Raw genomic sequence first — 24,491 nt, 5'->3', positions numbered from 1 at the left:
CAACTATTATGTGAATCATCAAATCGTAACCATTTTACAAATACTTTATCACCTTTTTTTCTTAACACTTTTTCAATAAGATATACATCTGGATATTTTGTTTTCTGTACTTCATGTTCACAAAAAATTTCCTTTAATATCTTTCAATTTGTATGTAATTGGATATGATATATAACATCGTCAATTTCAAATAATTCTGTAGACCAATTAGCGGTATATCCTTTTTCAAATATACCTTTTAGTTTGCTTATTCTAACTTTATCGCCAATAGAATATTTTGTTTTAGTTGGTTTATAATTTTTATCATTAACATCAATTGGTTTCATTTTTATAGTTCGATGTATTGTATTATTATATTCATCAACTAATTTTGAGACAATCCACTTATAATTGCCTTGAAGGCTAAATTTTTTCCACATTTTTTCTTTTAATGTCCTATTGAATCTTCTTACAACAGATGCTTTTAATTCACTAAATGTCGAATAATGATTGATATTATATTCATTCATTAGTTCTTGAAAATCTTTATTATAAAATTCTTTTCCATTATGTGTTTGTAAATTTTTTGGAGTTCTGTATTTAAATATTTTTTCAAAAGCATCAGCCACATTTTTACCTGATTTATCCTTAACTGGAATAGCCCAAGCATATTTAGAACACACATCAATTACAGTTAATAAATACTTATAGTCTTTATTTATTTTTGATATTCCTTTCAGATTTCCTGAATCCATTTCAACTAAATGAGCTTGCCATAAATCGTCAATCCCAAATGATACTACTTTCCTTCTATTGTAATTTTTTCTCATAGGTTTACGTAATTCATTTATTATTTCTTCACGAACATTAGGTTTTATTCCTTCACCTACAAAAATTTTTAACAAATTTACTCTTTTTAGTTTTACATACTGTGCAAAGACCTTCAATTATTTGTCGTCCATTTTTTGTTGTTACTCTGTGAGGATATTGGGTTTCTGTAAATTTTTTGCGCTTTAAACAATATAAGTGATCATCCATTTATATAGTGGAAAAATGTTATGGTTCGAAACTGTCATTTTCACATAAATCCAACAGTTCACCAAATAAAAATATCTTTACATCTACCGGAACTGATTTAATTGTTTGATTCATAGATATCAGCATTTTATCCCTCCATTTCTTTTGATGTACTTCATCTAGTTGATCAGTATATACATTTTGTATCTTATCATTAGATCTTTTAATTTTTACTGTAAAGTTAACAGGATACACTTCACCATTTATATTGGCTCCAGATATAACTGATGTTCTATTACTTCATTACCAGTCAGAAAAGTTAATTCAATTGTTTGTTTATCACAGATTTTATTTTCAAGATTATTTATTTTATTTATGTATGGTGATAAATCTGACTTTGAGAAATAATCTGAAAAAGCCTTTTCAATCACCTTTTTTTCAAAGTAATTTGTTAGATCTGGTACTTTTTCATTAAATTCTGTTTTAGTAACATAGTTATTAAATTGTGTTAAAATAGACATGTATTCAGGTTTCGTAACATTCTTCCTCTAAATACTGTTTTGTAACTGCATCATAACCACTAACTGCATCTTTTATATTTACTAATTGTCTACCTTTTGTAACTCCAAAAATCTTAATCAAATCTTTTTGAAATTCCTTAACTAAATTATTTATTTGTTCCTTAACTAAATTTTTTTCATTTTTGATTCAATTTTTTCTTCTATTTCATTCCTCTTTATTTTTCCATTATTTTGCTCATTTTTAGGCCACCATTTGTTTCCAAAAATGTCCATTTATTAGATTCAAAATATCACTGAATTTATAACCATCTGATAGTAGTTTTAGCATAAATATACATAAATGACCACATACTTCTTCATTCAAATTTTGGATTCTTTGATTATTGTAGTATAGATTATCTATCCCCCAATTTTTAACTATTTGTTTAGGTACATTACCACCAAATGAATCAAACAAGAATTTCTTACCATTATTCTTATACTAACAAATCCAGTGTGTATCAAGATGATGAGATGTGTCTAAATTCACTATTCCACATTCTACAATTTGTGGTTTATTTGGTAATTCGTCAATCATGAAGACACCTCTAAAGTGTTTAATGTTTAAATGTTTTGCAAGTTTTTCGATGTCAAAGTTACTTAATGCATTTGGATACTTATTGACTACTTTTTGGAACGTTTTTTTAACCCTGTACCTTTCTTTTCCATTTCTAAATTATGTCTTTTCTGTTCTTCTAATTCAGCATCATTTTTCTTTTTATTCAGAACTGCAGTTGCTACAGCAGCTGTTCCACCAGCTAGTGTACCAATACTAGCTAAATATGGCAATGCTGCTAATAATAGTGGTAGAAATCCACCTTCATGTTGTGTAATGCTTTACCTTCTTTCTTTTTTGTTAGATATTCAATAATCTTTTTCACAACTGGAATACCTAGTGTAATAAGTAAATTACCACCAGTTTTTTTTCTCTTTCATTCGTTTCTGAACATCAGTTAAAAACTGATCAATACTATTTAGTTGATCATTATTGGCTTTAATTTTAAGTGCTTTTGGTTTAATTTTTCCACTAGGTAGTATAGTTAATACTAAATGTATTCATTTATATAGATTAAAATTATGTGAAAACTAAAGTGCATCATAAGCCCCATCTATCTCATCACGATAAAGTCCCATTCCTAATTTCTGTTTTCCATACATTATTCCTCTAACTGCTGTTGCTGCAACTTTTTCACCAAATGAAGCATCGGAGGTATGCATTCTTTCTTTTGCAGCTAATTGGAGTTGTTTATCTGCTTCGTGTCTTTTTTCTAAATCTTTGTGATCATGATAGGCAATGTCATGTTGTTTGCAAGCTTCATCTAATTTATTTATTCCTTCATCACCACGTGCTAATCTTTCATCTAATTTGGTTCCTGGACTGCAAAATCTATATCCCGGAAGATGCATTTCAAATGGAAGTTTGTTAATCAAAGTGTTGACTAATCCTTTACCAAATTTTTCACTTTGTCAGAAAGTGTGTGGTAAATTGTTCAAGAATCGAATCAAGTATGGAATTCCTTTTGGATTGTTGATGATGAAATCACTAAATTTGTTAACATCTGTGTTATGCCAACTTTTTCCATTATGATAATTTTTGTTTCCAGCTAATTCTTCACTATGAATTACTGCTAATCTATCGATTAATTCATGTACATCATTCATCCAAACATATTCAACTGGTTTTTCAGTATATTTTTTAACAAATCCTTTGCCTGTTTTTTCAGGTGAACTATCTATAGTTGGTTTTCTTAAACTTGGGAAATAAACATCAAAATTTCTTTTATCAAATTATTGTATTTAACACCTTCACTTGATTTTATTTTATTAGGATTTTTATTGGAATATAGTGCATCTGATTCGTATAGTATATCTGCATAATTTGATAAATCAACAGAATTAAATTTATCATTCAAATCATCCATAGTAACACTTTTTTAGTTAAAAGTGTCATCAATCCATCTGTTCTTTCATATTCCTTTCCACCAATAATTAATTTATTTCCAACAAATTTTACTGATAAATTACCAATATACTTAAACATACCAACAGGCTTTAATTCGAAGACTGTATCTTGACTATGATTGATAAATTTTTATATTCTTTCACTTACATTAATTTTTTTCGATTTTTTTCTCTTCATCATATTTATTCAATACATCGTCAATTTCAGACTCATTTAAATCACTATAGCTATCATATGGTTTGATTTGTGGTATATGGTATGGAATCATTTGTTTTTCAGCTTCTCTATTTTCTTCAGTAGCTTTCAGAACATTATCACCTATTCCTTCAAGTCCTTGTTTTACTTGTTCTATAGCATCAATAACAGGTCGATCTTTTTTATATTTTTCATGTTCTGTACGTGGCTGTTTTTCCATTTTTTAAATTCTTCTTTTAATTGTTCTTTCTTTTTATTTCGTTTAGCTTGTTTAACAACTTCTGGATCATAGACTGGAAGTGTACTAAGTCCTTTAGGACGATCGTATTTTGCAAAAATTTATAGAACATAAAAACGTTCATGTGTATGTTTTATGTTATGTTTATGTTTAACATTTATGTTAATGTTTATATTTAACATTTATTTTGATGTTTGACGTTTATGTTTATGTTTCACATTTATGTTTATGTTTGATGTTTTCGATCATGTTGGTTGTTAGAAAGTCTTTTATTTGTGATCCGTATTTTCCATCATTTGATTTACGTGTCACATCTATCGTTATAAAACCAAAACCATCACTGTTCCAACAATTACTACACATATTTCTAAATTCATCATATCTTAAGTCACCACCGACAAATTCATTATAAATATGATGCAGATTTGTGTCGTCCTGTCTATATATATTTAAGAAATTGAGATTATCTCTGACTAATTGTTTAGGTATTTTTGAATACGTTTGAGCTAGATAAAAATAATCTATTCCTTTATGTCTTCCTCTAGTAAAATATTCTCTTACAACATCTTGATTTTCCAATATAAAGTCATCAGATACCACAACTGAATTATCGAGACATTCATCTAATGGTATAACTTCGTCATTGCTACTGATAAACGATGTCAAAGAGTCACCTGTTGATTCTTCAATGTTTTTACATTTTTTAATAAATTCTTGATATTTTGGCTGATCTAGACTTTTAGAATAGATGTACAAATTGTTAATTTTATTCCAGTTTAACCATCCTGGAGCTAAAATATAATTATCAATCATTAATGTGGTTTTTTCACAGCCACTTGGTCCTATAATTGCACATCTAATGGAATTAGGTAATAATTTACCATGTTTATTTTTTAATTTCTTTTCTGGAATTCTTATTTTTGGTTCCCAATCTGTCTTGTGACAGCTAGAGGAGTTTCGTTTGTGACTCATTTAATTGCCAATAAATGAGTAGAATAATTCAACTAAGTGATGATTCATCAGTACTCAAAAAACGATTAACTGTTCCTATGAGAGACAACTTTAAAAGTGTAGCATTGGTTGGATTTTATACTACATTTTTAACTCCAAATGTTACAACAAAAAAATAAATTATACTGTGATGGTGAAACAATAATTATTCCAACTGGGCAATATACTCTGGAAAGTTTGGAAAAGTATATTCATACAAAGAACCCTAATATCCAAATTAAAGCAGATGAAAATTTAAATATAGTTACAATTGAGAGTGATGTTAAACTGCATATGGACACTGAAAAAGAAGATAATACAGCAAGTTTGCTAGGATTTAGTAATCAGACCATTAACGCAAACGAAAAGACTGTTGCTAAAGATGTTCCTAATATTATTCCATTTGTATTAATAAATGTAAATTTTAATCTAGCTGATGGAATGTATGTAAAGCATAATGATCATTTTCATTGTGAAACAAATATTATCGCTTCATTTAAGCCAAATGTTGAATTTGGTGTGCCAATAATTTATGAGCCGTATCATCCTTTATTTGTTCCAATCCATGACAAAATTCAGGATTTAGTGGTAACTATAACAGATGAAAATGATAATCTAATCGATTTCAGTGGTGTTACTGTAACTGTCATTCTAGAATTTTATTCTTAATAAATGACGAAAATTGAAAGCTACCAATTTCAATCATTCCCAGTGAATGAGAAAACAAAAAATAACCTAAATATTCCCAATAAGGATATAGAAATTAATATACATGTTGGTGATGGATGGTTGCATCCTAATATGGCTCAATTGTACATGAATTTTAGTATTATTAAAAGTGATGGAACTGATTATCCAACATATGATGGAAAATCCAATAAGATGCTAATTGATAACTATGTAGCAAAACTATTTGACTTTATAACCATAAAAAAGGGCAATCATGTTTTATCTAGAATTGAACATCCATTTATTTCATCATCAGTTCTGTTGCATTTAACATCATGTGTTACTGATAAAGTAAGTATGGAAGGACATATAGTTAACAATGGAAAATTAAGAAAGAAGAAAAATGAAGTATTATATCCATTGGAAATGTTAGGCAGATTTATTAAAGATTACGAAGAAATGATGTTTGAAGGTGATCTTACTGTATGTTTCACATGGTCATCAAGTGCAAATGATTGTATTTTGAGATGGGCTGATTATAATAATGCTGGAGTTGAAATTGAAGATACACTTCCAAGTGAAGGTAAAATGGTTCAAATGGCTCTGAGCACTATGGGACTCAACATCTTAGGTCATAAGTCCCCTAGAACTTAGAACTACTTAAACCTAACTAACCTAAGGACATCACACACACCCATGCCCAAGGCAGGATTCGAACCTGCGACCATAACAGTCCCGCGGTTCCGGACTGCAGCGCCAGAACCGCACGGCCACCGCGGCCGGCGTGAAGGTAATATCATAGTTGAGAATATGGAAATTCGTGTACCTGCTGTTAAATTTGAACCTAATTATGAACTTGAACTACGAGAAAATATACCGAAAAACCCAAAAATTCTGATATCATTCTATGAATTGCAAACTGTAGAAGTAGCTGGATTAAATGGTAAGAAAAAATTCCAATTAGACATCACAAATTATTATAACTCAATGGAATTTGATATGCCTTACTTTATATTTGTTGTATTTCAAACTAATCGTAAAAATAATCAATTGCTTGATTCATCATTATATGATCATGTTATGTTACAAAACTTATATCTGAAAAATGGAAGAAATGAAGTATTTCCTCAAGAAATGTGGAATTTAGATCCACCATACGATTATTTGAAAGCTTATGATTTATTTCGTGATTTTAAAAGGCTAAAACAAAATGGAGATGGAAATGTTGATATTAATCCATATAATTATATAACAAATTATCCTATTTATGTGATTAATATAGCACATAGAAAAAATACAGTAGTTACACAAAAAACAACTATGAAGTTATGCGCTACTTTAAATGATAAAATACCTGATAATACACTATCCTACATAGTCATGTATGGAAAGAAAAATCTCACTTCTGATGCACAACACAGAACACTGACGGAGAAGTTTGAAGTGCCTATAAATAATGAAAGAAAAAATACGAAAATTAATTGATGCACTCATTGATGTACTAATGTCATGCTTTGACATTTTCAGAAAAAAAGGAGACAACTTATAAAAAAATCATTGTCAAAAACTGCAAAACCTTCGGCTCCATCTGAAGGAAACCCCGGAGGGATTTTTCCATGTTTCTCTCTTTCTCAACTCATCCCTCCGGGGTTTTTTGAAGTTCCACTCGTAGTCCAGGTCCACAGCCAGGTCGATGATCCAGCGTCTTGATGGAAGCTGTCACCCGTCGCCTTTAGTTGAGGGGGCAGAGCCTTGGAGAGCAGCGATGTGATGAAAACGATGATGACTGTACTCATTTCTGGGGCGTCCCCCACCACTGGGGCAAGAGTATACTGTTTGCAGCTTGTGTATATAGTTGGTATCTGCTAATGAAGTTGGTCATACTTTTCATGCTTTTCAACAGTTTATTTTGGATGTAAATAGATGCTATCCTTCCAACTATTGTACTTTATTCGAAGCAATGAAAGACAAACAACATGGAAACGTGTGAACACTCAAATAATCTAAGAAATGGAGTAATTAACGAGTAAATTGATGCATGTTCCCGTGTTAATGTACATGTAGGTTTCCACAGTGCCATATATGAATGAAAATCGGTACTAAAATTGCCAATATAGCTTGAAAAGTCAGTTACTGTAACAGGCTGGTAGAATATCTAAGGAGGTAGTACGCTTTGAAGCACACTTCCTGAAGCATTCTGATAGCCTGACCGCAAACAGCCAGCTACAGAGAGACAGCAGGAAGAAAATGGCTCTGAGCACTATGGGACTTAACTGCTGTGGTCATCAGTCCCCTAGAACTTAGAACTACTTAAACCTAACTAACCTAAGGACATCACACACATCCATGCCCGAGGCAGGATTCGAACCTGCGACCGTAGCGTTCACGCGGTTCCTGACTGAAGCGCCTTTAACCGCACGGCCACACCGGCCGGCACAGCAGGAAGAGGTGGGGTCAAAGCAGGAAGAGGCGGTACTTGATTACTGGAGGCGGAGTTTGATACAATTGCTATCCTGATAAACCAAAGCTACATAACAACAAAATATATAGATTTAAATATTTTTGTAACCACTGAAAAAATTTGTTTAAAACTATAGAAGATGGTGCTACAGTGTCGATGTTTACTGCTGACGAAATGGGTCGTATTTTAGAGTTATTTGATGTGTTTAGTTATTTTTACAAAGATAAAGCAATACCATACAAATATTTTATTGCAAAAATAGCTGACCTGTTAAATATTGAACATCAGATAGAAGTACATAACACGAAACGTAACAGAGAAATATGGCAACAATTTTTAGACATGAAACCATTCGAAGTGCTTCAAAAACAAAAGGAATTTCAAACCATTATAGCTTAGACATTACCATACGGACATTACAAGTTGTAGCAAACTGTTTGTGTACTAAACTTCATTATTAGTCGTCTTTTATATACAGTTTTTATAGTAAATACTTGTACTTCATTTTAATATTGCATTTACATCCAATATCTGTGGATGTTTTTCAGGTTGTTGCATTTATGTTGTCTTTATGCTGTTCGTCATTATTAGTTGTGTTTTATATACCGTTTTTATAGTAAATTTACTGTTTTTGTATGGTACTTCATTTTTAGGAACAGAATATTGCATTTAGACCCCAATTTCTGTACTAATTGATCGATGGTTTTGAGATTGGGGTGGGGTGGGGCGGTGACCTCAAATTATATCTACTAGTACCATCACCGATTTAATCTGCAGCTAACCAGAAGTGGACCGCTATATTCTGAGTCTCATCCAAGTGCACAAGATTTCGGTTTCTCCAGATGCTCCCATGTAGAGGAAGTTAGCAGAGGTTGTAATAGCAGACGACTGAGAAGAACAAGAATGAGATGGTTTTTATGTATGATGGAGCCCCAGACTGATGGCATTCGAAGCATTTTACGCAAATCAACTACGCTACCAATTTTAAAGTTTTGTTCTGGTGTCTGGGATCAGTACCATGAGGATACTGCGGAGAGAGAACATAAACTCATGCACTCCTAAGGCTACATGGTACTGCACTTAAAACAGCCTATAATGTTAGATCGCTTCAGTTTCTGACGTATCAGTCGTGTGGGATGCAGCACTGTTAATATCCCACTGTAGGAAATATATTTTAAGCGCTTGTCATATATCCTACGATACACTATGGTAACAAACAGTAAAATGGAAGAACTACTTCCTTAAAACCGCTGCTCTGTGATACATATGAAATATATCTTTGCAGAGATGTATAGCGTCCACTGCTCAAATCCGATCATGGTTCAGAAATTTTACTACGACCTAATCAGTCCTATATAAAATGACCGTTAGTAACGGAGAATACCTCTTACAAGGAAACAGATAAACAAATTGCAGTGGCTTTTGCCTTTCGCTGGCAAGTGCTCTACCAACTGAGCTACCCAAGCACGACTCACGCCCCGTCCTCACAGCTTTACTTCTGCCAGTACCTCGTCTCCTACCTTCCAAACTTTACAGAAGCTCTCCTGCGACCAGGAGAGCTTCTGTAAAGTTTGGAAGGTAGGAGACGAGGTACTGGCAGAACCACGAGACCTTCTTTAAAGTTTGGAAGGTAGGAGACGCGGTACTGGCAGAAGTAAAGCTGTGAGAACGGGGTGTGAGTCGTGCTTGGGTAGCTCAGTTGGTAGAGCACTTGCCCGCGAAAGTCAAAGGTCCTGAGTTCGAGTCTCAGTCCGGCACACAGTTTTAATCTGCCAGGAAGTTTCATATCAGCGCACACTCCGCTGCAGAGTGAAAATCTCATTCTAAATAGCAGTGGCGTCCGACATGTGAAATTAAAGTCATGCCGCCACTAATTCTGTAAACAGCACATCTGTCAAGCACATGTATACACAGCGATTGCAGTGTCTCACAAACACCTATCTCTAACTTAGAATCGTATGAGTTACGAAATTGATGTCTCGATTTTATATCCAAGATGTGGCAGGAGCCGATGCCTATGAGGACGCAGATCTGTCCTGCAATTCCATGCGGATGAGATGTCGACATTGTCAGGGGGAGATCTGGGTGTTGCGACCTGACGCATCTCGTCTTGGTCTTGGCGTTCTGTGAACCATTCTGCACACATCAGTTGCACTACCGAAACACTTTGTCCCACACGAGCTGCAATTTCCCGGATGGATGCATCGCATTCTCTCATGCCAATAATGAACGCTCTTTCAAGCTCACTGATTTGGCGGTACGGTTCGCAATAGGTCTGCGATGTGTCCTGCACTTCTGCTCAAGTCACACTGATCCATTACCTTCGGTTTATAGCTAAACGAGAGCCGCAGGCACATTTTACCGGTAGGTGTTGTCGCTCCGCGATATCGATGTTGACCCGAACCCGTGGCCGACATGGTTCAAATGCTAATCGTTTCTGCAGAACATACTAATGTAATAATGTATATGTCCAGTAAATATGTACGTTCTATCTGCAGTCGTTCAAGGTGTTCTTTTTTTTCTGAACATGAGTACAATATATTGCTGATTGCATTTAGACCAGCTGCTTTTATAATATAGCAGGTCACATTTTGTACAGTTGGTATCTTAGCCATCCATCCGTGACTCAGAAACTCTCACACGTACCCACACATTCGTGCAATGCCACATAAACTCCCAAATATACTTGTTTGAGTGACCGATGTGCCGTTGCCCATGTCCCGCCACATGCAGGTAGAATAATTAACCAATTTGAATTGATTAATTAAAACCTCCGGGCTGAATGGCCGTGGTCCATATATAAAACTTCTTCTCCTTCCTTACGTTTCTTTGCCTACTGCGGGCAACATCTTCTGAGGTGAGTCGGCGACTGGCTGCTTAGATCTAAGCGCTCTATATAAGCGGGACCACCAGCGCCTAGCAGCCAGTCGCCGACTCACCTCAGAAGATGTTGCCCGCAGTAGGCAACGAAACGTCAGGAAGGAGAAGTAGTTTTATATATGGACAACGGCAATTCAGCCCGGAAGTTTTAATTAATGAAGACGCCGGCCGTGAAAGCTTACATGTTATAATTTGAAGTACTTTCAAAAATTAACATAATATGAAGTTAGAGACTTAAAAAAGGATGAAGAGGAAGAGGTAGAGGATTAAAATTTTTAATATATAAAAGTATCAATAAAATAGTAATAAATACATAACCCGTCACCAAGCAGACCGAAATTGGCAAGTCTCCGAAAACTCCTCAAACGTGTCTTTTTGGCCTCGATATAAATGTCATGTCAGTATTATTAAGCAGTGGCAGATCGATTCCGTCGATCGTCGACCTTTGCCCACTTTCTGTGATTGGTGGGAATGTGTCCAGCGAGAGAGTCCAGCTACGGCGTGCGCTAAGCGGCCCCAGGCTGGGTCCTCAGCGAGCTCGCGTGTGTGGAGTTGCTCGGCTAGTGTCACTTGGGAGGCGTGGTAGCGTCTGTTGTTGTTATTTCCATGGAATGTGGCCGTGGCTAATAACCGGTGGTGCGGAGCCACCCAGATGGCGGATGGTACTTAAAGATGGAGTTTGATGTCTGTAGCCTTAAGAGATAACAGAAACAACGTTAGAGGTGCCGTGTGGTGTGTTTACACAAATGTGAGTAAGACATAATTCTTGAAGGAAAATGAGATTATAAACCTTGCTTCTTAATATTAATGAAACCCTGAATTCAATTAAGAAAGATGTTGCAGGTGTGATGTTATACATTGTGTAATGTGTTTCTTTAAACAGTTGTGGAGCTTCACAAGCCCTGTCCACAGTAATTATATTGTAACATATGTTGGGTAGAGTGGGCCTGTACAACGGGCGTGGTACACTCCAATTGGGAGTGGCAGTCTACTTGTGCATGGCAAATTGCAAGTACCGATTGTTATATTTGGCAATGTACATCCTAGGCCTTAGTAAATCCTTATCTTCTTTCATTCTGATCCTGTTGTACTTCAGCGTAACTTCCTAAGTTATCTAGGTCACCTTATTTCTCATTATTAATTGTGACTTTGCTGGTGTATTGGAATAATTTCAGATACTGTTGTAATTACCAAAATTCTGAATGTCTCGTAATCCTGTGCTAAGCTGTATTTGAGGGTTGCTATAACAGTCGGTACCACAGGCACGCTGATGCTTCAGCTGTTTGTCTGTGTTTTCCGATGGAAAAGCACCTACGGTTTCGACCGAAGGGCAGGACCGCCCATTGGCTGATATTTGGGCCGTGCGGTTTCTTCTTGGCAGAGTGTGGTGCGATAGCTTATGCCCGTGATACTTTCGTTTCCAGCTCGCCACCTTTATATCAAAATTATCTTATGTTAAAGTGAGAACAGTTTATTACTGTAAATTATATTGCCTTTCCACTTACAGATCATGCTCAAGATGTGGGCGCCATGCTTAAACATTGTCCATGTCTTATAGTTGTCCCCCTTTAGGCGTCTGGGTTTAATTTTAACTGTTCAGAATTAATCCTGTGGGATCGCAATTTACATAGAGGGTTTCCTCATTACAAGGCCGAAGGGTCCCGTCCATGATTACTCAGGGTTGAAAATTACGTAAATTTTTGATGACATTGATTTTACATGGGGTAGTAGCTTGTTCGTTTCTGAAAACTTAAATTTAATGTCCACCCAGTCATTCTTATTACCTAATATTAATTGGGCTGATTTCCATCATATCAGAATTTTTTATACAATCCCCTAACATAAATGCCTGCTCCACAGATTTCTACAACTTTATCATTGTGATGGCTCATTATTCATTTTTGTAAATACTTTGTAATAAGGAATTTAACAAATCTGAAACTGTATAAATACGAGGGCTAGAACTTAAACAGCGTCAACTATTTATTCACAACCGATATAAAAGAGTTACATGTTTGACCTGTTACTGTCCTTCAAAGTAGTCACCAGCGTGGTGTAAACCCGTTGCAAGCGATGTGGAAGGCATAATATACCGTTAGCAGAGCCTGTTCTGTTGATGGTGCGAATGGAGCGGTCTACTGCCTGTCAAATCTCTGGAACAGTTCTGAAGCGAATGCCACAAAGTGGTTCCTCTATTTTCGGAATCAAAAGTCACCATCACCTGCGACCAGTTTTCCGAAAGAAGTGGCGACACTTTCTGCGCAACCCTCCCATCATTTTGCACGATTATGTGCGAGCGCATACGGCGCAAGCTGTGGCTACTCTGTTCGGTCGATGGGCCTGGGAAATACTGTACCAACCACCGTACTCCCCGGACTTAAGTCCTTGTGACTTTGATCTGATTCCGAAGACGAAGGAACCACTTTGTGGCATTGGCTTCAGAACTGTTCCAGAGATTCGACAGGCAGTAGACCACTCCACTCGCACCAACAACAAAACAGGCTCTGCTAACGGTATACTACGCTTCTTACATCGCTGGCAACGGGTTCTACACAACGCTAGGTGCAAACACGTAACTCTTTTGTATCGGTTGTGAATAAATAGTTGCCACTGTTTAATTTCCAACCCTCGTAATTTGTTGTTGATGAAAATCTAACCTGAACGCACGTTTCACAGAGTCCTAGGTTTTGTATTGACCGGATTAATTTTCTATGTTTTGTATTTTGCAAAATCTTGAAATTATTTGAATAAACTATATGTGCTTTGAAAACAGTGAAAACAGTGAAAGATATTGCAAGTAAAGGTGAACATGGGCCCAGTCCTTCCTCCTTGAGTTTCCTAAAAAATTTATAAGATGTCATTGAGCCACGTCAATAATGTGAGCTTACAGTTTATCAAGTTCTACAATAATACAAATTGTTCTGTTGTTCTTGGCATTTAGTGCCAGTCACAGACTACATGCAAATGAATGATATCACATCATATAATTTAATGTTTCTATATATGTTGGTCCCATGGGCAGGGTTCAGAATGATTCCCCCCGGCTATGGCCTACAGACGAGCAATTTTCTGTGCTTACTACCTGAAGCTAGCTACTGTTCTACGTGTTATTACATACTTTCCTTTATTCCTCTAATGTAATTTATAGTGTATTATTTTTTTCTCTATATTAGTTTCACATTATGTTATTTATCCTAAGTAACTGAAACTTCTTACTGTTCCACATATTTGGTCAGTACGTAGGTTCGTAGCGTTTTCCCGTAAGTTTAATGAACAGAACAGATACACGTAACAGAGGCTTGAGTTCACAGTAATATATTTTCCTTCAGTATTTACAACAGTCTGATAATGCTCGGGTAACTTTTCGATTCCGCGACCGTAGGAATCACCTGGTTTTGAGGCGAAGAAGTCGTCGAGCCAAGTTCGGAGCGAATTTTCATCGGAAAAGGAAGTTTTCTGAAGGTTTGTCGGTAGAGAGCGGGAAAGGTGAAAATATGAAAGAGCGAAATCAAGCGAATAGGGTGGGTGCGGAATGTCTTCAAAACACAGCTCCTGTATAACGTTATTTGTCACTCCAGCAGAATGTGTGGAAGTGTTGTTATGGAACAGCATCATTTCAGGCAGTCTTCCTGGTCGTTTTTCTTCGGCTGCGTCTGCAAGACATCTCAGCTGTTGACAATAAATGTCGGCTGAGATGGTAACACCCCGGAGAAGCAATTCGTAGTACACAACACCGTTGCTGTTCCACCAGATGTATAACATTATCTTTTGTGGATGCACGCAGATCTTTGAAAGGGGAGTTTCTGCTTTGTTTGATCTCAACCATTCCTTTCCTCTCCTTATGTTAACATAAAGACACCATTTTCGGTCGACAGTAATCATACAGGGTAGGAATGGTTGTTCACCAGCCAACTTATGACGAACGAGCAAAGATGCACAAATGGCAACCCGTTGATTTTTGCGACTTTGGTTTACAGTATGCCGAAACCATACACTTGATTTCTCAACCTTCCCCATTGCATGCAAATTTCGTACGATGATGGAATGAGCACAGTTCATCCTACCTACCAGTTATCGAATGAACTGACGCATATTATTCTAGATTAATGCGTATAACCTCTAAGGTCTTCCTCAATGTGGAGAGTCACTCATGTCAAAACGACAAAACGCGAAAACAGTTTTCTTGTTATGCTCTGTCTAATGGATAACCACCATACACGGCGCAAATGCTTCTGACTCAGTCCACTGTTGTCACCCGTCTACTGAAGTCGAACAGAATAAAATGTCAGAAATGTTACTGTTTTGCCGGCCGCGGCGGTCTCGCGGTTCTAGGCGCGCAGTCCGGAACCGTGCGACTGCTACGGTCGCAGGTTCGAATCCTGCCTCGGGCATGGATGTGTGTGATGTCCTTAGGTTAGTTAGGTTTAAGTAGTTCTAAGTTCTAGGGGACTGATAACCACAGCAGTTGAGTCCCATAGTGCTCAGAGCCATTTGAATTTTGTTACTGTTTCTCTGCTTGGAACTCCATTATGTAGCGTCCGGAGCTCCTCTCACTATCTCCATATGACAAACTCACACTATGTATAAGCAAATAGCAACAATGAACTACAAATAAAAAAGACAGCAGATAAATACATAGCAACTGGAATACCAACATACGTAACAAAAACGGTACGCACTTATGCAAAAACCAAATGCTAGTACACACTTTCATTTGTATGGTGTATTGTTACATTGTTGTGTTTACAGTGTCGCACTAATGTTCAGAGTGAATCAACCAAAACTTGCACCGCAAATGTGGAAATGGAAAGTGGTACTGGTGGGTGGTTTTCACAGAAAGGTATGGTAATCAGCTATAAACAGATAGTACTAATACTTAGAAAGTGTTTTTTTGCACACATACACTGTTTTAAAACGAGCTATGCTTATTGACACTAACAAATTACTCATAAAAGTAGGATAAATTAGAATGTCAGTTGCGTTTGTTACAGGAATGTAGTGCGAGTCGTTTACGAGATATCGTATTTTGAGAAGTTCCCACGCCGACACTTGTGCAATACCTGTGGTAACAAACACTAAAGAGCAGCGCAACTGCAAACACTAGTTATGTGGATTCTGACCAGTAACGAGACGATTGACCATCACGGGTTGTGTTCAACATGACCATCAGCAACAGCAAAACACTCTGGTATGAAACAACTGCTGCACACGTGCAAGATTTCAGCGGAGATGTGCGAGCAGGTTGCAGGATTACGTCATTGTAAATCATCGTATGTAGTTGATATGTTCTTCTACACAATCCTTCTGCTTCCCCGCAGAAAAAAGGCTACAGGCGTCTGATGCGGGGAACGGGTCTGTCCAAGGTACAGGTCTTCTGCATCCAGTCCAACGATTTGGAAACAAAGCATGAAGGCATACTGTAGTGCTTCGTGCAGTATGGACTGAACAGCCATCATGTGGGTACCAGTGTTCTGCAGGTCTGCAGAGGAACATCTTCTAGCATTGTGGAAAATGATCTGTTCGCAGGCTGCGATGCTTGTCCTCATTCAGTGTCCTGTCTTTGAAACAAGGACCTATGAGCTGATGGTTCTCCACCTCACACACACGTTTGCAGTCACATGTGTAGCACACACTTTTTATGAGCCTCTAGCTAAAATTTTTCAAGTAACACACTCGTGGATTACGAGCCTGTCTAAAGTTCAATGAAATGCTTGGAATGGAGATTATCTTGTTGGTTTTGACGAATTTTCTCCACAAGTTCAATGTTAATTTGAGTACATCATATTAATTGCTTCACTGCAGAAATCCCAGGGGTCAGTCTGAAAAGCCGATGATAGTAAATAATTTACACCATCAAGCAGCTTGCATTTTGTGTTAATGTTTATATTGTTTCAGCACATTCGTACAACGCCCAGCTCAGAGAAACTGACTTTACAGGTCATGTATTCGAACTGAAAACATCAGCCACTCTACTGCCGTTGCCTCTCCCAATCTCTTAGGCCCACTGGTTATAAAGTTTCTTAAGAATAGAACTTGTTTGGAAATATTGTTCTACAAAGAAACTTATTTAATTACAAATAAAATCGATTGTTTCATAAGAAATTACAGTTACAGTTTTGAAGATAATAAGAAATGTGATTTCTGAAATTTTCAAATTCAGTACAGAAATTCTACTTGAAAAATGTGACTAACAGTACTTGATACAAAATACACTCCTGGAAATGGAAAAAAGAACACATTGACACCGGTGTGTCAGACCCACCATACTTGCTCCGGACACTGCGAGAGGGCTGTACAAGCAATGATCACACGCACGGCACAGCGGACACACCAGGAACCGCGGTGTTGGCCGTCGAATGGCGCTAGCTGCGCAGCATTTGTGCACCGCCGCCGTCAGTGTCAGCCAGTTTGCCGTGGCATACGGAGCTCCATCGCAGTCTTTAACACTGCTAGCATGCCGCGACAGCGTGGACGTGAACCGTATGTGCAGTTGACGGACTTTGAGCGAGGGCGTATAGTGGACATGCGGGAGGCCGGGTGGACGTACCGCCGAATTGCTCAACACGTAGGGCGTGAGGTCTCCACAGTACATCGATGTTGTCGCCAGTGGTCGGCGGAATGTGCACGTGCCCGTCGACCTGGGACTAGACCGCAGCGACGCACGGATGCACGTCAAGACCGTAGGATCCTACGCAGTGCCGTAGGGGACCGCACCGCCACTTCCCAGCAAATTAGGGACACTGTTGCTCCTGGGGTATCGGCGAGGACCATTCGCAACCGTCTCCATGAAGCTGGGCTACGGTCCCGCACACCGTTAGGCCGTCTTCCGCTCACGCCCCAACATCGTGCAGCCCGCCTCCAGTGGTGTCGCGACAGGCGTGAATGGAGGGACGAATGGAGACGTGTCGTCTTCAGCGATGAGAGTCGCTTCTGCCTTGGTGCCAATGATGGTTGTATGCGTGTTTGGCGCCGTGCAGGTGAGCGCCGCAATCAGGACTGCATACGACCGAGGCACACAGGGCCAACACCCGGCATCATGGCGTGGGGAGCGATCTCCTACACTGGCCGTACACCACTGGTGATCGTCGAGGGGACACTGAATAGTGCACGGTACATCCAAACCGTCATCGAACTCATCGTTCTACCATTCCTAGACCGGCAAGGGAACTTGCTGTTCCAACAGGACAATGCACGTCCGCATGTATCCCGTGCCACCCAACGTGCTCTAGAAGGTGTAAGTCAACTACCCTGGCCAGCAAGATCTCCGGATCTGTCCCCCATTGATTATGTTTGGGACTGGATGAAGCGTCGTCTCACGCGGTCTGCACGTCCAGCACGAACGCTGGTCCAACTGAGGCGCCAGGTGGAAATGGCATGGCAAGCCGTTCCACAGGACTACATCCAGCATCTCTACGATCGTCTCCATGGGAGAATAGCAGCCTGCATTGCTGCGAAAGGTGGATATACACTGTACTAGTGCCGACATTGTGCATGCTCTGTTGCCTGTGTCTATGTGCCTGTGGTTCTGTCAGTGTGATCATGTGATGTATCTGACCCCAGGAATGTGTCAATAAAGTTTCCCCTTCCTGGGACAATGAATTCACGGTGTTCTTATTTCAATTTCCAGGAGTGTAGTTAATATGCCGTAAACGTAAATTACAACAGGAATTCTGATACTAACATATTTTGTAGTATTTTACACAGTGCAGAAGTAGATTTTGATGGTCAAATTTTACGTAATAATCTTGTTTTGATCAGATGATCGAAATAATAGTTTACTTATGATAGGAAGTACTAGAACTCGTGATTACAGAATTTCCGGCCGGTGTGGCCGAGCGGTTTAGGCGCTTTAGTCTGGAACCCCGCGACCGCTACGATCGCAGGTTCGAATCCTGCCTTGGGCATGGATGTGTGCGATGTCCTTAAGTTAGTTAGGTTTAAGGAGTTCTAAGTTTTAGGGGACTGATGACCTTAGCTGTTGAGTCCCATAGTGCTCAGAACCATTTGAACCATTTTTGATTGCAGAATAATTTACAATGAATCTGAGTTGAGTTTTTGTAGAGACATAATCTCTTAGGAGTGGACGTAACCCAAAACAATTTTCACGTTTTATGAAATAATCGAATTTTGACAATTAATTTGCCATTTCTTGACTGAACTGATTTTTGGGACTGCCATTTCTGATTATTGTCTGAAAGTGACAAGTAATTAGTTTTTCTGCGAAATCGTAAAATTGATGATTACGATAACTAAAGATTCTCGTTAATTGTATTTAAATGAGCCGTAGTTGACTAAATTGGTGTGTTACATTTTGTATGTCTCGTGTACGATGATATTAGATACTATGCAGATCACCAAAAGCTATATTTTAACGTTTACTATACTATGAAATGTGCATCGTAAAATACGTAAGGCACGGTTTCGAATACTTCATATGAGGATCTCCGTTTTATGTCCTATCAGAACTGCTACGATTGTTAGTTGAATTTTCCTGTTGTCTACGTCCAGGTCTTTGTAGATGCCTGGAGTTTTTGTCTGTAGTATTATCTCACTTGCTCATAGTGCGAAGGCAGACATGTTTTCCGCTTTCGCAGACAAAGCGAAGACAACCGCCGCTTACGGACAAGTGAGGAGTGTAGGGATTAGCATAATGACGCCAGCCGCCCCAGCCGCCTCGCGAGTGCTCGTCATCCCCGCAGTGGAAACGGCACGCGGCCGTCGTTGCTCGCCGTTTTCTTCTGCCGGCAGGGAAGTGTAGGAGAGCAGAGGCGCAGCGCGGTGCTCGTCAGTTTTTCCGTGGCCCGGGGCGGGCGGGCGCATGCCAGCCGCCTCGACGCTTTAGCCGTTCCACTCTATAAAGTTTTATCGGCCGTTATAGCGGCGCTGTCTGTTTTTGTGGAGACAGGAGGTCGTGCGCGCGCGCGCCAAGTACAACATAACTCGGCAGGGGCTGACTCGCCCGCACGGGGCCCGCTTTACGTCTGTGTGTGGCGGACCGGCGGCGCGGCGAGGCGCCGGCAGAGGGCGCCGCAGGCGGCCGGTGGGGTTGTACCGCTGCTGGCCGCTCACTGCTCCAAAACAGTCCCAGGGGGCGGCAGCGGCAGCGAGGCGTTAACTCGGCGCTTCGCGGCCCTTTGCAGCCGTGGCGTGACAGCCACGGAACAAATCCCGGCCCGGGAACGTCGGGGGCACGCCATGGGGCGACAAGGCCAATCCCTTAACAGCACTGAGTTGCGTCTGCCGGCAACGAAAAACACTGCCAGACAAAAGAAGTGAAGCACCAACCTGGAGGAAGAAACTAGATGAAACTCCACAGGTTCAGAGGGTGTATGATGTACAGAGTGAGTCAAAAAATAAAAGTGTGTGTCAAATCTTATGGGACTTAATTGCTAAGGTCATCAGTCCCTAAGCTTACACACTACTTACACTAAATTATCCTAAGGACAATCACACACACCCACGCCCGAGGGAGGACTCGAACCACCGCTGGGATCAGCCGCACAGACAGAGTGAGTCAAAAAGGACCTTACAACATAGAAACCATATAGAAATCTATTGAGATGACGTACAGAATCAGTACATATGTAATTTTGTAGCAAAAAAAAAAAAATCAAATTTTTGTTTTGCGGCAAACATGCCACTGGTAATCAACTTCTTCCCACAGTCTCTGCAGCAAATCGGGCGTAGATTGTGCAGCGGCAGCGTAGATTCGATTTTTCAGGTCAGCTACATTGTTTTGTACGACATGAACATTCACACGGTCTGTAATGAAACACCAGAGAAAGAAATCCTGTGGTGTCAAGTCTGGGAGCAAGGTGGCCATGCGATTGGCCCTTCGTGGCTCATCCACGTATCCGGGAAGCGAGAAAACCCCCGAACTTCCGCGAGGAAATAAGATGGTGCACCGTCTTGCTGGTAGTAAACCAGTTTTGAAGCTTACCCAGATACACAATTCTCGTGACAGTTTTCTCCATGGCGAAGAAAAGACCGATCACTTTCAGTCTGTTAAGGGAACAAAACACGTTAACTTCGCTGCTGTCACAAATTTATTCCAGTGTGGCGTTTGGATTTTCGCTGACCCATATTCTGCAGTTGTGGGTGTCCTCCATGGCAGTGGTATGAAATGTTGTCTCCTCGCTGAAGATTATTGCGTTCAGGAATGTCTCGTCGTCCGCTATCCGATGCAACAGAATTCCCCACGAGCAACCTTATCTGCATCACTAACGTGCTGTGCCGTTGTGAATCTGTATGATTTCAAGTGTAAGTGTCTACGCAGCACTCGCCAAAGCTAGTCTCGCGAGACGCACATCACGTTGATTTTGTGGACTGCGGGCAAATATCTACCTAACCTACTTGACATAATCACCAACACGCAGGAGACCTGGTTATTTATCACGTCGTAGTGAACAACCCATCGGAATAAAGTGCTTCTACCATGAGTAAATTGTAGACGTGCATGGAGGTTCTTTGGCGTACTCGTATTTGGTGCGAGATTCAGGCCGAACAGTTATTTCATGAAACCAAAACACACAGTGAGACGTTCGCACCAGTGAAAGTAACCATTTTAGCTGTGCACCACGCTCACACTAGGGATGGCGGAATGGGGTACTATCGCACTACATAAATCAAACTTGAGGTCATTCTGGAAACTTGAGGGTGTTTGTTACAAAACGACACCTGCACCGATTCTGTAAGTTGCATCAATATATTCTATAACATTTCAATGTTATAAAGTCCCGCGGATGCTCCAATCGGAGGTTCGAGTCCTCCCTCGGGCGTGGGAGTGTGTGTTGTCCGTTGCGTAAGTTACTTTAAGTTAGGTTAAGTAGTGTGTGAGCGTAGGGACCGATGACCTCACCAGTATGGTCCCACTTACGACAAATTTACAAACTTGAAAAGTCCTTTATGACTCACCTTGTATTGGTGTGACTACAAAGTCGAGTCAGATTTGCAAAAATTCTGACAGTATGAGCCCGCTTACCAGTACGACGCTGCCTCAGTATGACGTTGCCTCTGGCCTGGTTCAAATGGCTCTGAGCACTATGGGACTTAACTTCTGAGGTCATCAGTCCCCTAGAACTCAGAACTACTGAAACCTAACTAACCTAAGAACATCACACACATCCATGCCCGAGGCAGGATTCGAACCTGCGACCGTAGTGGTCGCGCGGTTCCATACTGTAGCGCCTAGAACCGCTCTGCCATCCCGGCCGGCCCTCTGGCCTGGATACGTGCACTTATCTGGTTGGGAAACGCTAGACAGCCGTTTTAACCTCTCCAATAAGTTCTTAGTTGTCCGTATTGATGAGAATTTAAACAGGAAAACGTACATTTTGAAACTCCTGAAACAACTCAGCTCAGCCACATTTCTGCTGAGAATCATTTTAAATATTGGGGTGAGACAAATTAGTAACATGGTATACCATACACATTTTCATTCAATAATGTCATATTGAATAATGTTCTGAAGTAACTCACTTTTAAGAAAGAAAGTCTTTGCTGCTCAGAATCCTGCTGTAAGAGTAATACGAGGGCTATTCGGAAAGTAAGGTACGATATGTCTCCAAATGTAAACGACAGTGAACATCCGATGAAGCTTTGTGTTGGACAGTGTTTCTAGTATGTCCAAAAATAGCTTCACGATGCTCTTCTCAGCCCTAAGCGCACAGCGAGGACACGCCTGGTCACTTTGCATTTTACAGGGGTTAATTCAGGTAAGAATTTCTATAGTTTTCCCCCCAATCTATACTTTGCCTATGAAACACCATTTCTTCAGTGATTTGTGTTTGTCATTTTTGTGTAAGATTTATCAGCTGATCGTCATGAAAATTGTAGTTACGAAAGGTTAAATAAATATGTCATTTCATAAACTTAAATACGCCACTGTTCTCATTTATATTCGCTCTACTACTCATTGTTTTTATTTAATTTTATCTTTTTTGTGGTAGTATATCCTTACACCAACAATTTAAGTTTAAATATTATTAAGTTAGTTAATTTGATTATTAATTTGAGTTTTGAAAGTGGTTACATGTGTTGTGGATTGGCAGGAGCCAATCCACGGGGTTTGGAGGAAGCCGAAAGGCACGCGTTTAAGCTCACGCAGGCTGGCGTGAGGTCTGGAACAGGTCAAGTAATAGAGACTAGCAAATAAAGTACGTAGCTTCTGGAATACTTAACTTTAATCCATAATTGGTGAACATCGGTATGACTGTACATGCATCACAAGATAAATAGCAATTGATAATAGCGCCTTGCTAGGTCGTAGCAAATGACGTAGCTGACGGCTAAGCTAACTATCGTCTCGGCAAATGAGAGCGTAATTTGTGAGTGAACCATCGCTAGCAAAGTCGGCTGTACAACTGGGGCGAGTGCTAGGACGTCTCTCTAGACCTGCCGTGTGGCGGCGCTCGGTCTGCAATCACTGATAGTGGCGACACGCGGGTCCGATGTATACTAAAGGACCGCGGCCGATTTAAAGGCTACCACCTAGCAAGTGTGGTGTCTGGCGGTGACACTACAACATAGGCAGCAAAAGTATTGTGAGTAAATTCACTAATTCACATAGAAGACTCAGGTGAGTTGCACACGGTTTGAAGGTTATTGCCAAGATAGTATCTTTCTTTATTCAAAGATAATAACATTTAGCTTAACTCAGACATATATTTGTCACTAAAGCAAGCGACAGCTTGCAGGTCATTGCAAAACTCTTTCTTAAAATGTGTGCGTTTTATCGTCAGATTGAATGTATTCAGTCAGTTTTTTAAGATCAAGAATCTTTTAATGATTAACTGGGATTTTCCCACTTTCTTAGCATTGTTGAAGATGCCAGTGTTTATGGCTCAGGGCGTGCACCCGATTGCTTTAACTGGAAGGTATACTGCAAAAAGGTGTTTATGACTGGATAAAATCGTACAGTCTCAATTTGTTTCGTTGAGAATTCGAATTTTTTAAACAATTTTGATGACTGTTTTCATGCTTGGTTCAGCATGGGAAAGACGTTGTGTTTTGTATAACTGAAGCCAAGGTATTCCCCTCGTTGTACTATAGTCACTACCTTGACCTTGCAAGCCGTCACTTTAATCATAATGGTATCTTCGAGTGATGTTAAATGTTATTTTCTCAACAACTTTCAAATAGTATGCTACATTATTAATTTCTTATTTATGAAATTAATGAATTTACTCGTGGCACTTTTGTTGACTATGTCTGCAGTCACTTTCGGAACTCAATTTAATAAGATTAAGCCTTGAATTGCTGGTCTGGTCACGTATTACACAAAAAATAAAAGGAGTTAGTAGTTGTGGGGATGAATGAGAAAGGTGGCGTATTTAAGTTTACAAAGATAATGACAAGTTTTTATTCATCCTTTTATAATTACAATGAGCTGATAAACTTTACAATGAGGACGATAAACACAAATCAGAAAAGGGATGGTGCTTGATTGGAAAAGTATTCATTGGGGTATAAATTTGAATTAATCCTTTTGACAACGCAACGCTTACATGAATCCATTGTGAGGCCCAGCTCTATTGAAAT

Source organism: Schistocerca nitens, chromosome 6 (genome assembly GCF_023898315.1).
Source record: "Schistocerca nitens isolate TAMUIC-IGC-003100 chromosome 6, iqSchNite1.1, whole genome shotgun sequence".
In the NCBI taxonomy this organism is placed as follows: domain Eukaryota; kingdom Metazoa; phylum Arthropoda; class Insecta; order Orthoptera; family Acrididae; genus Schistocerca; species Schistocerca nitens.
This window is presented reverse-complemented; position numbering follows the sequence as displayed.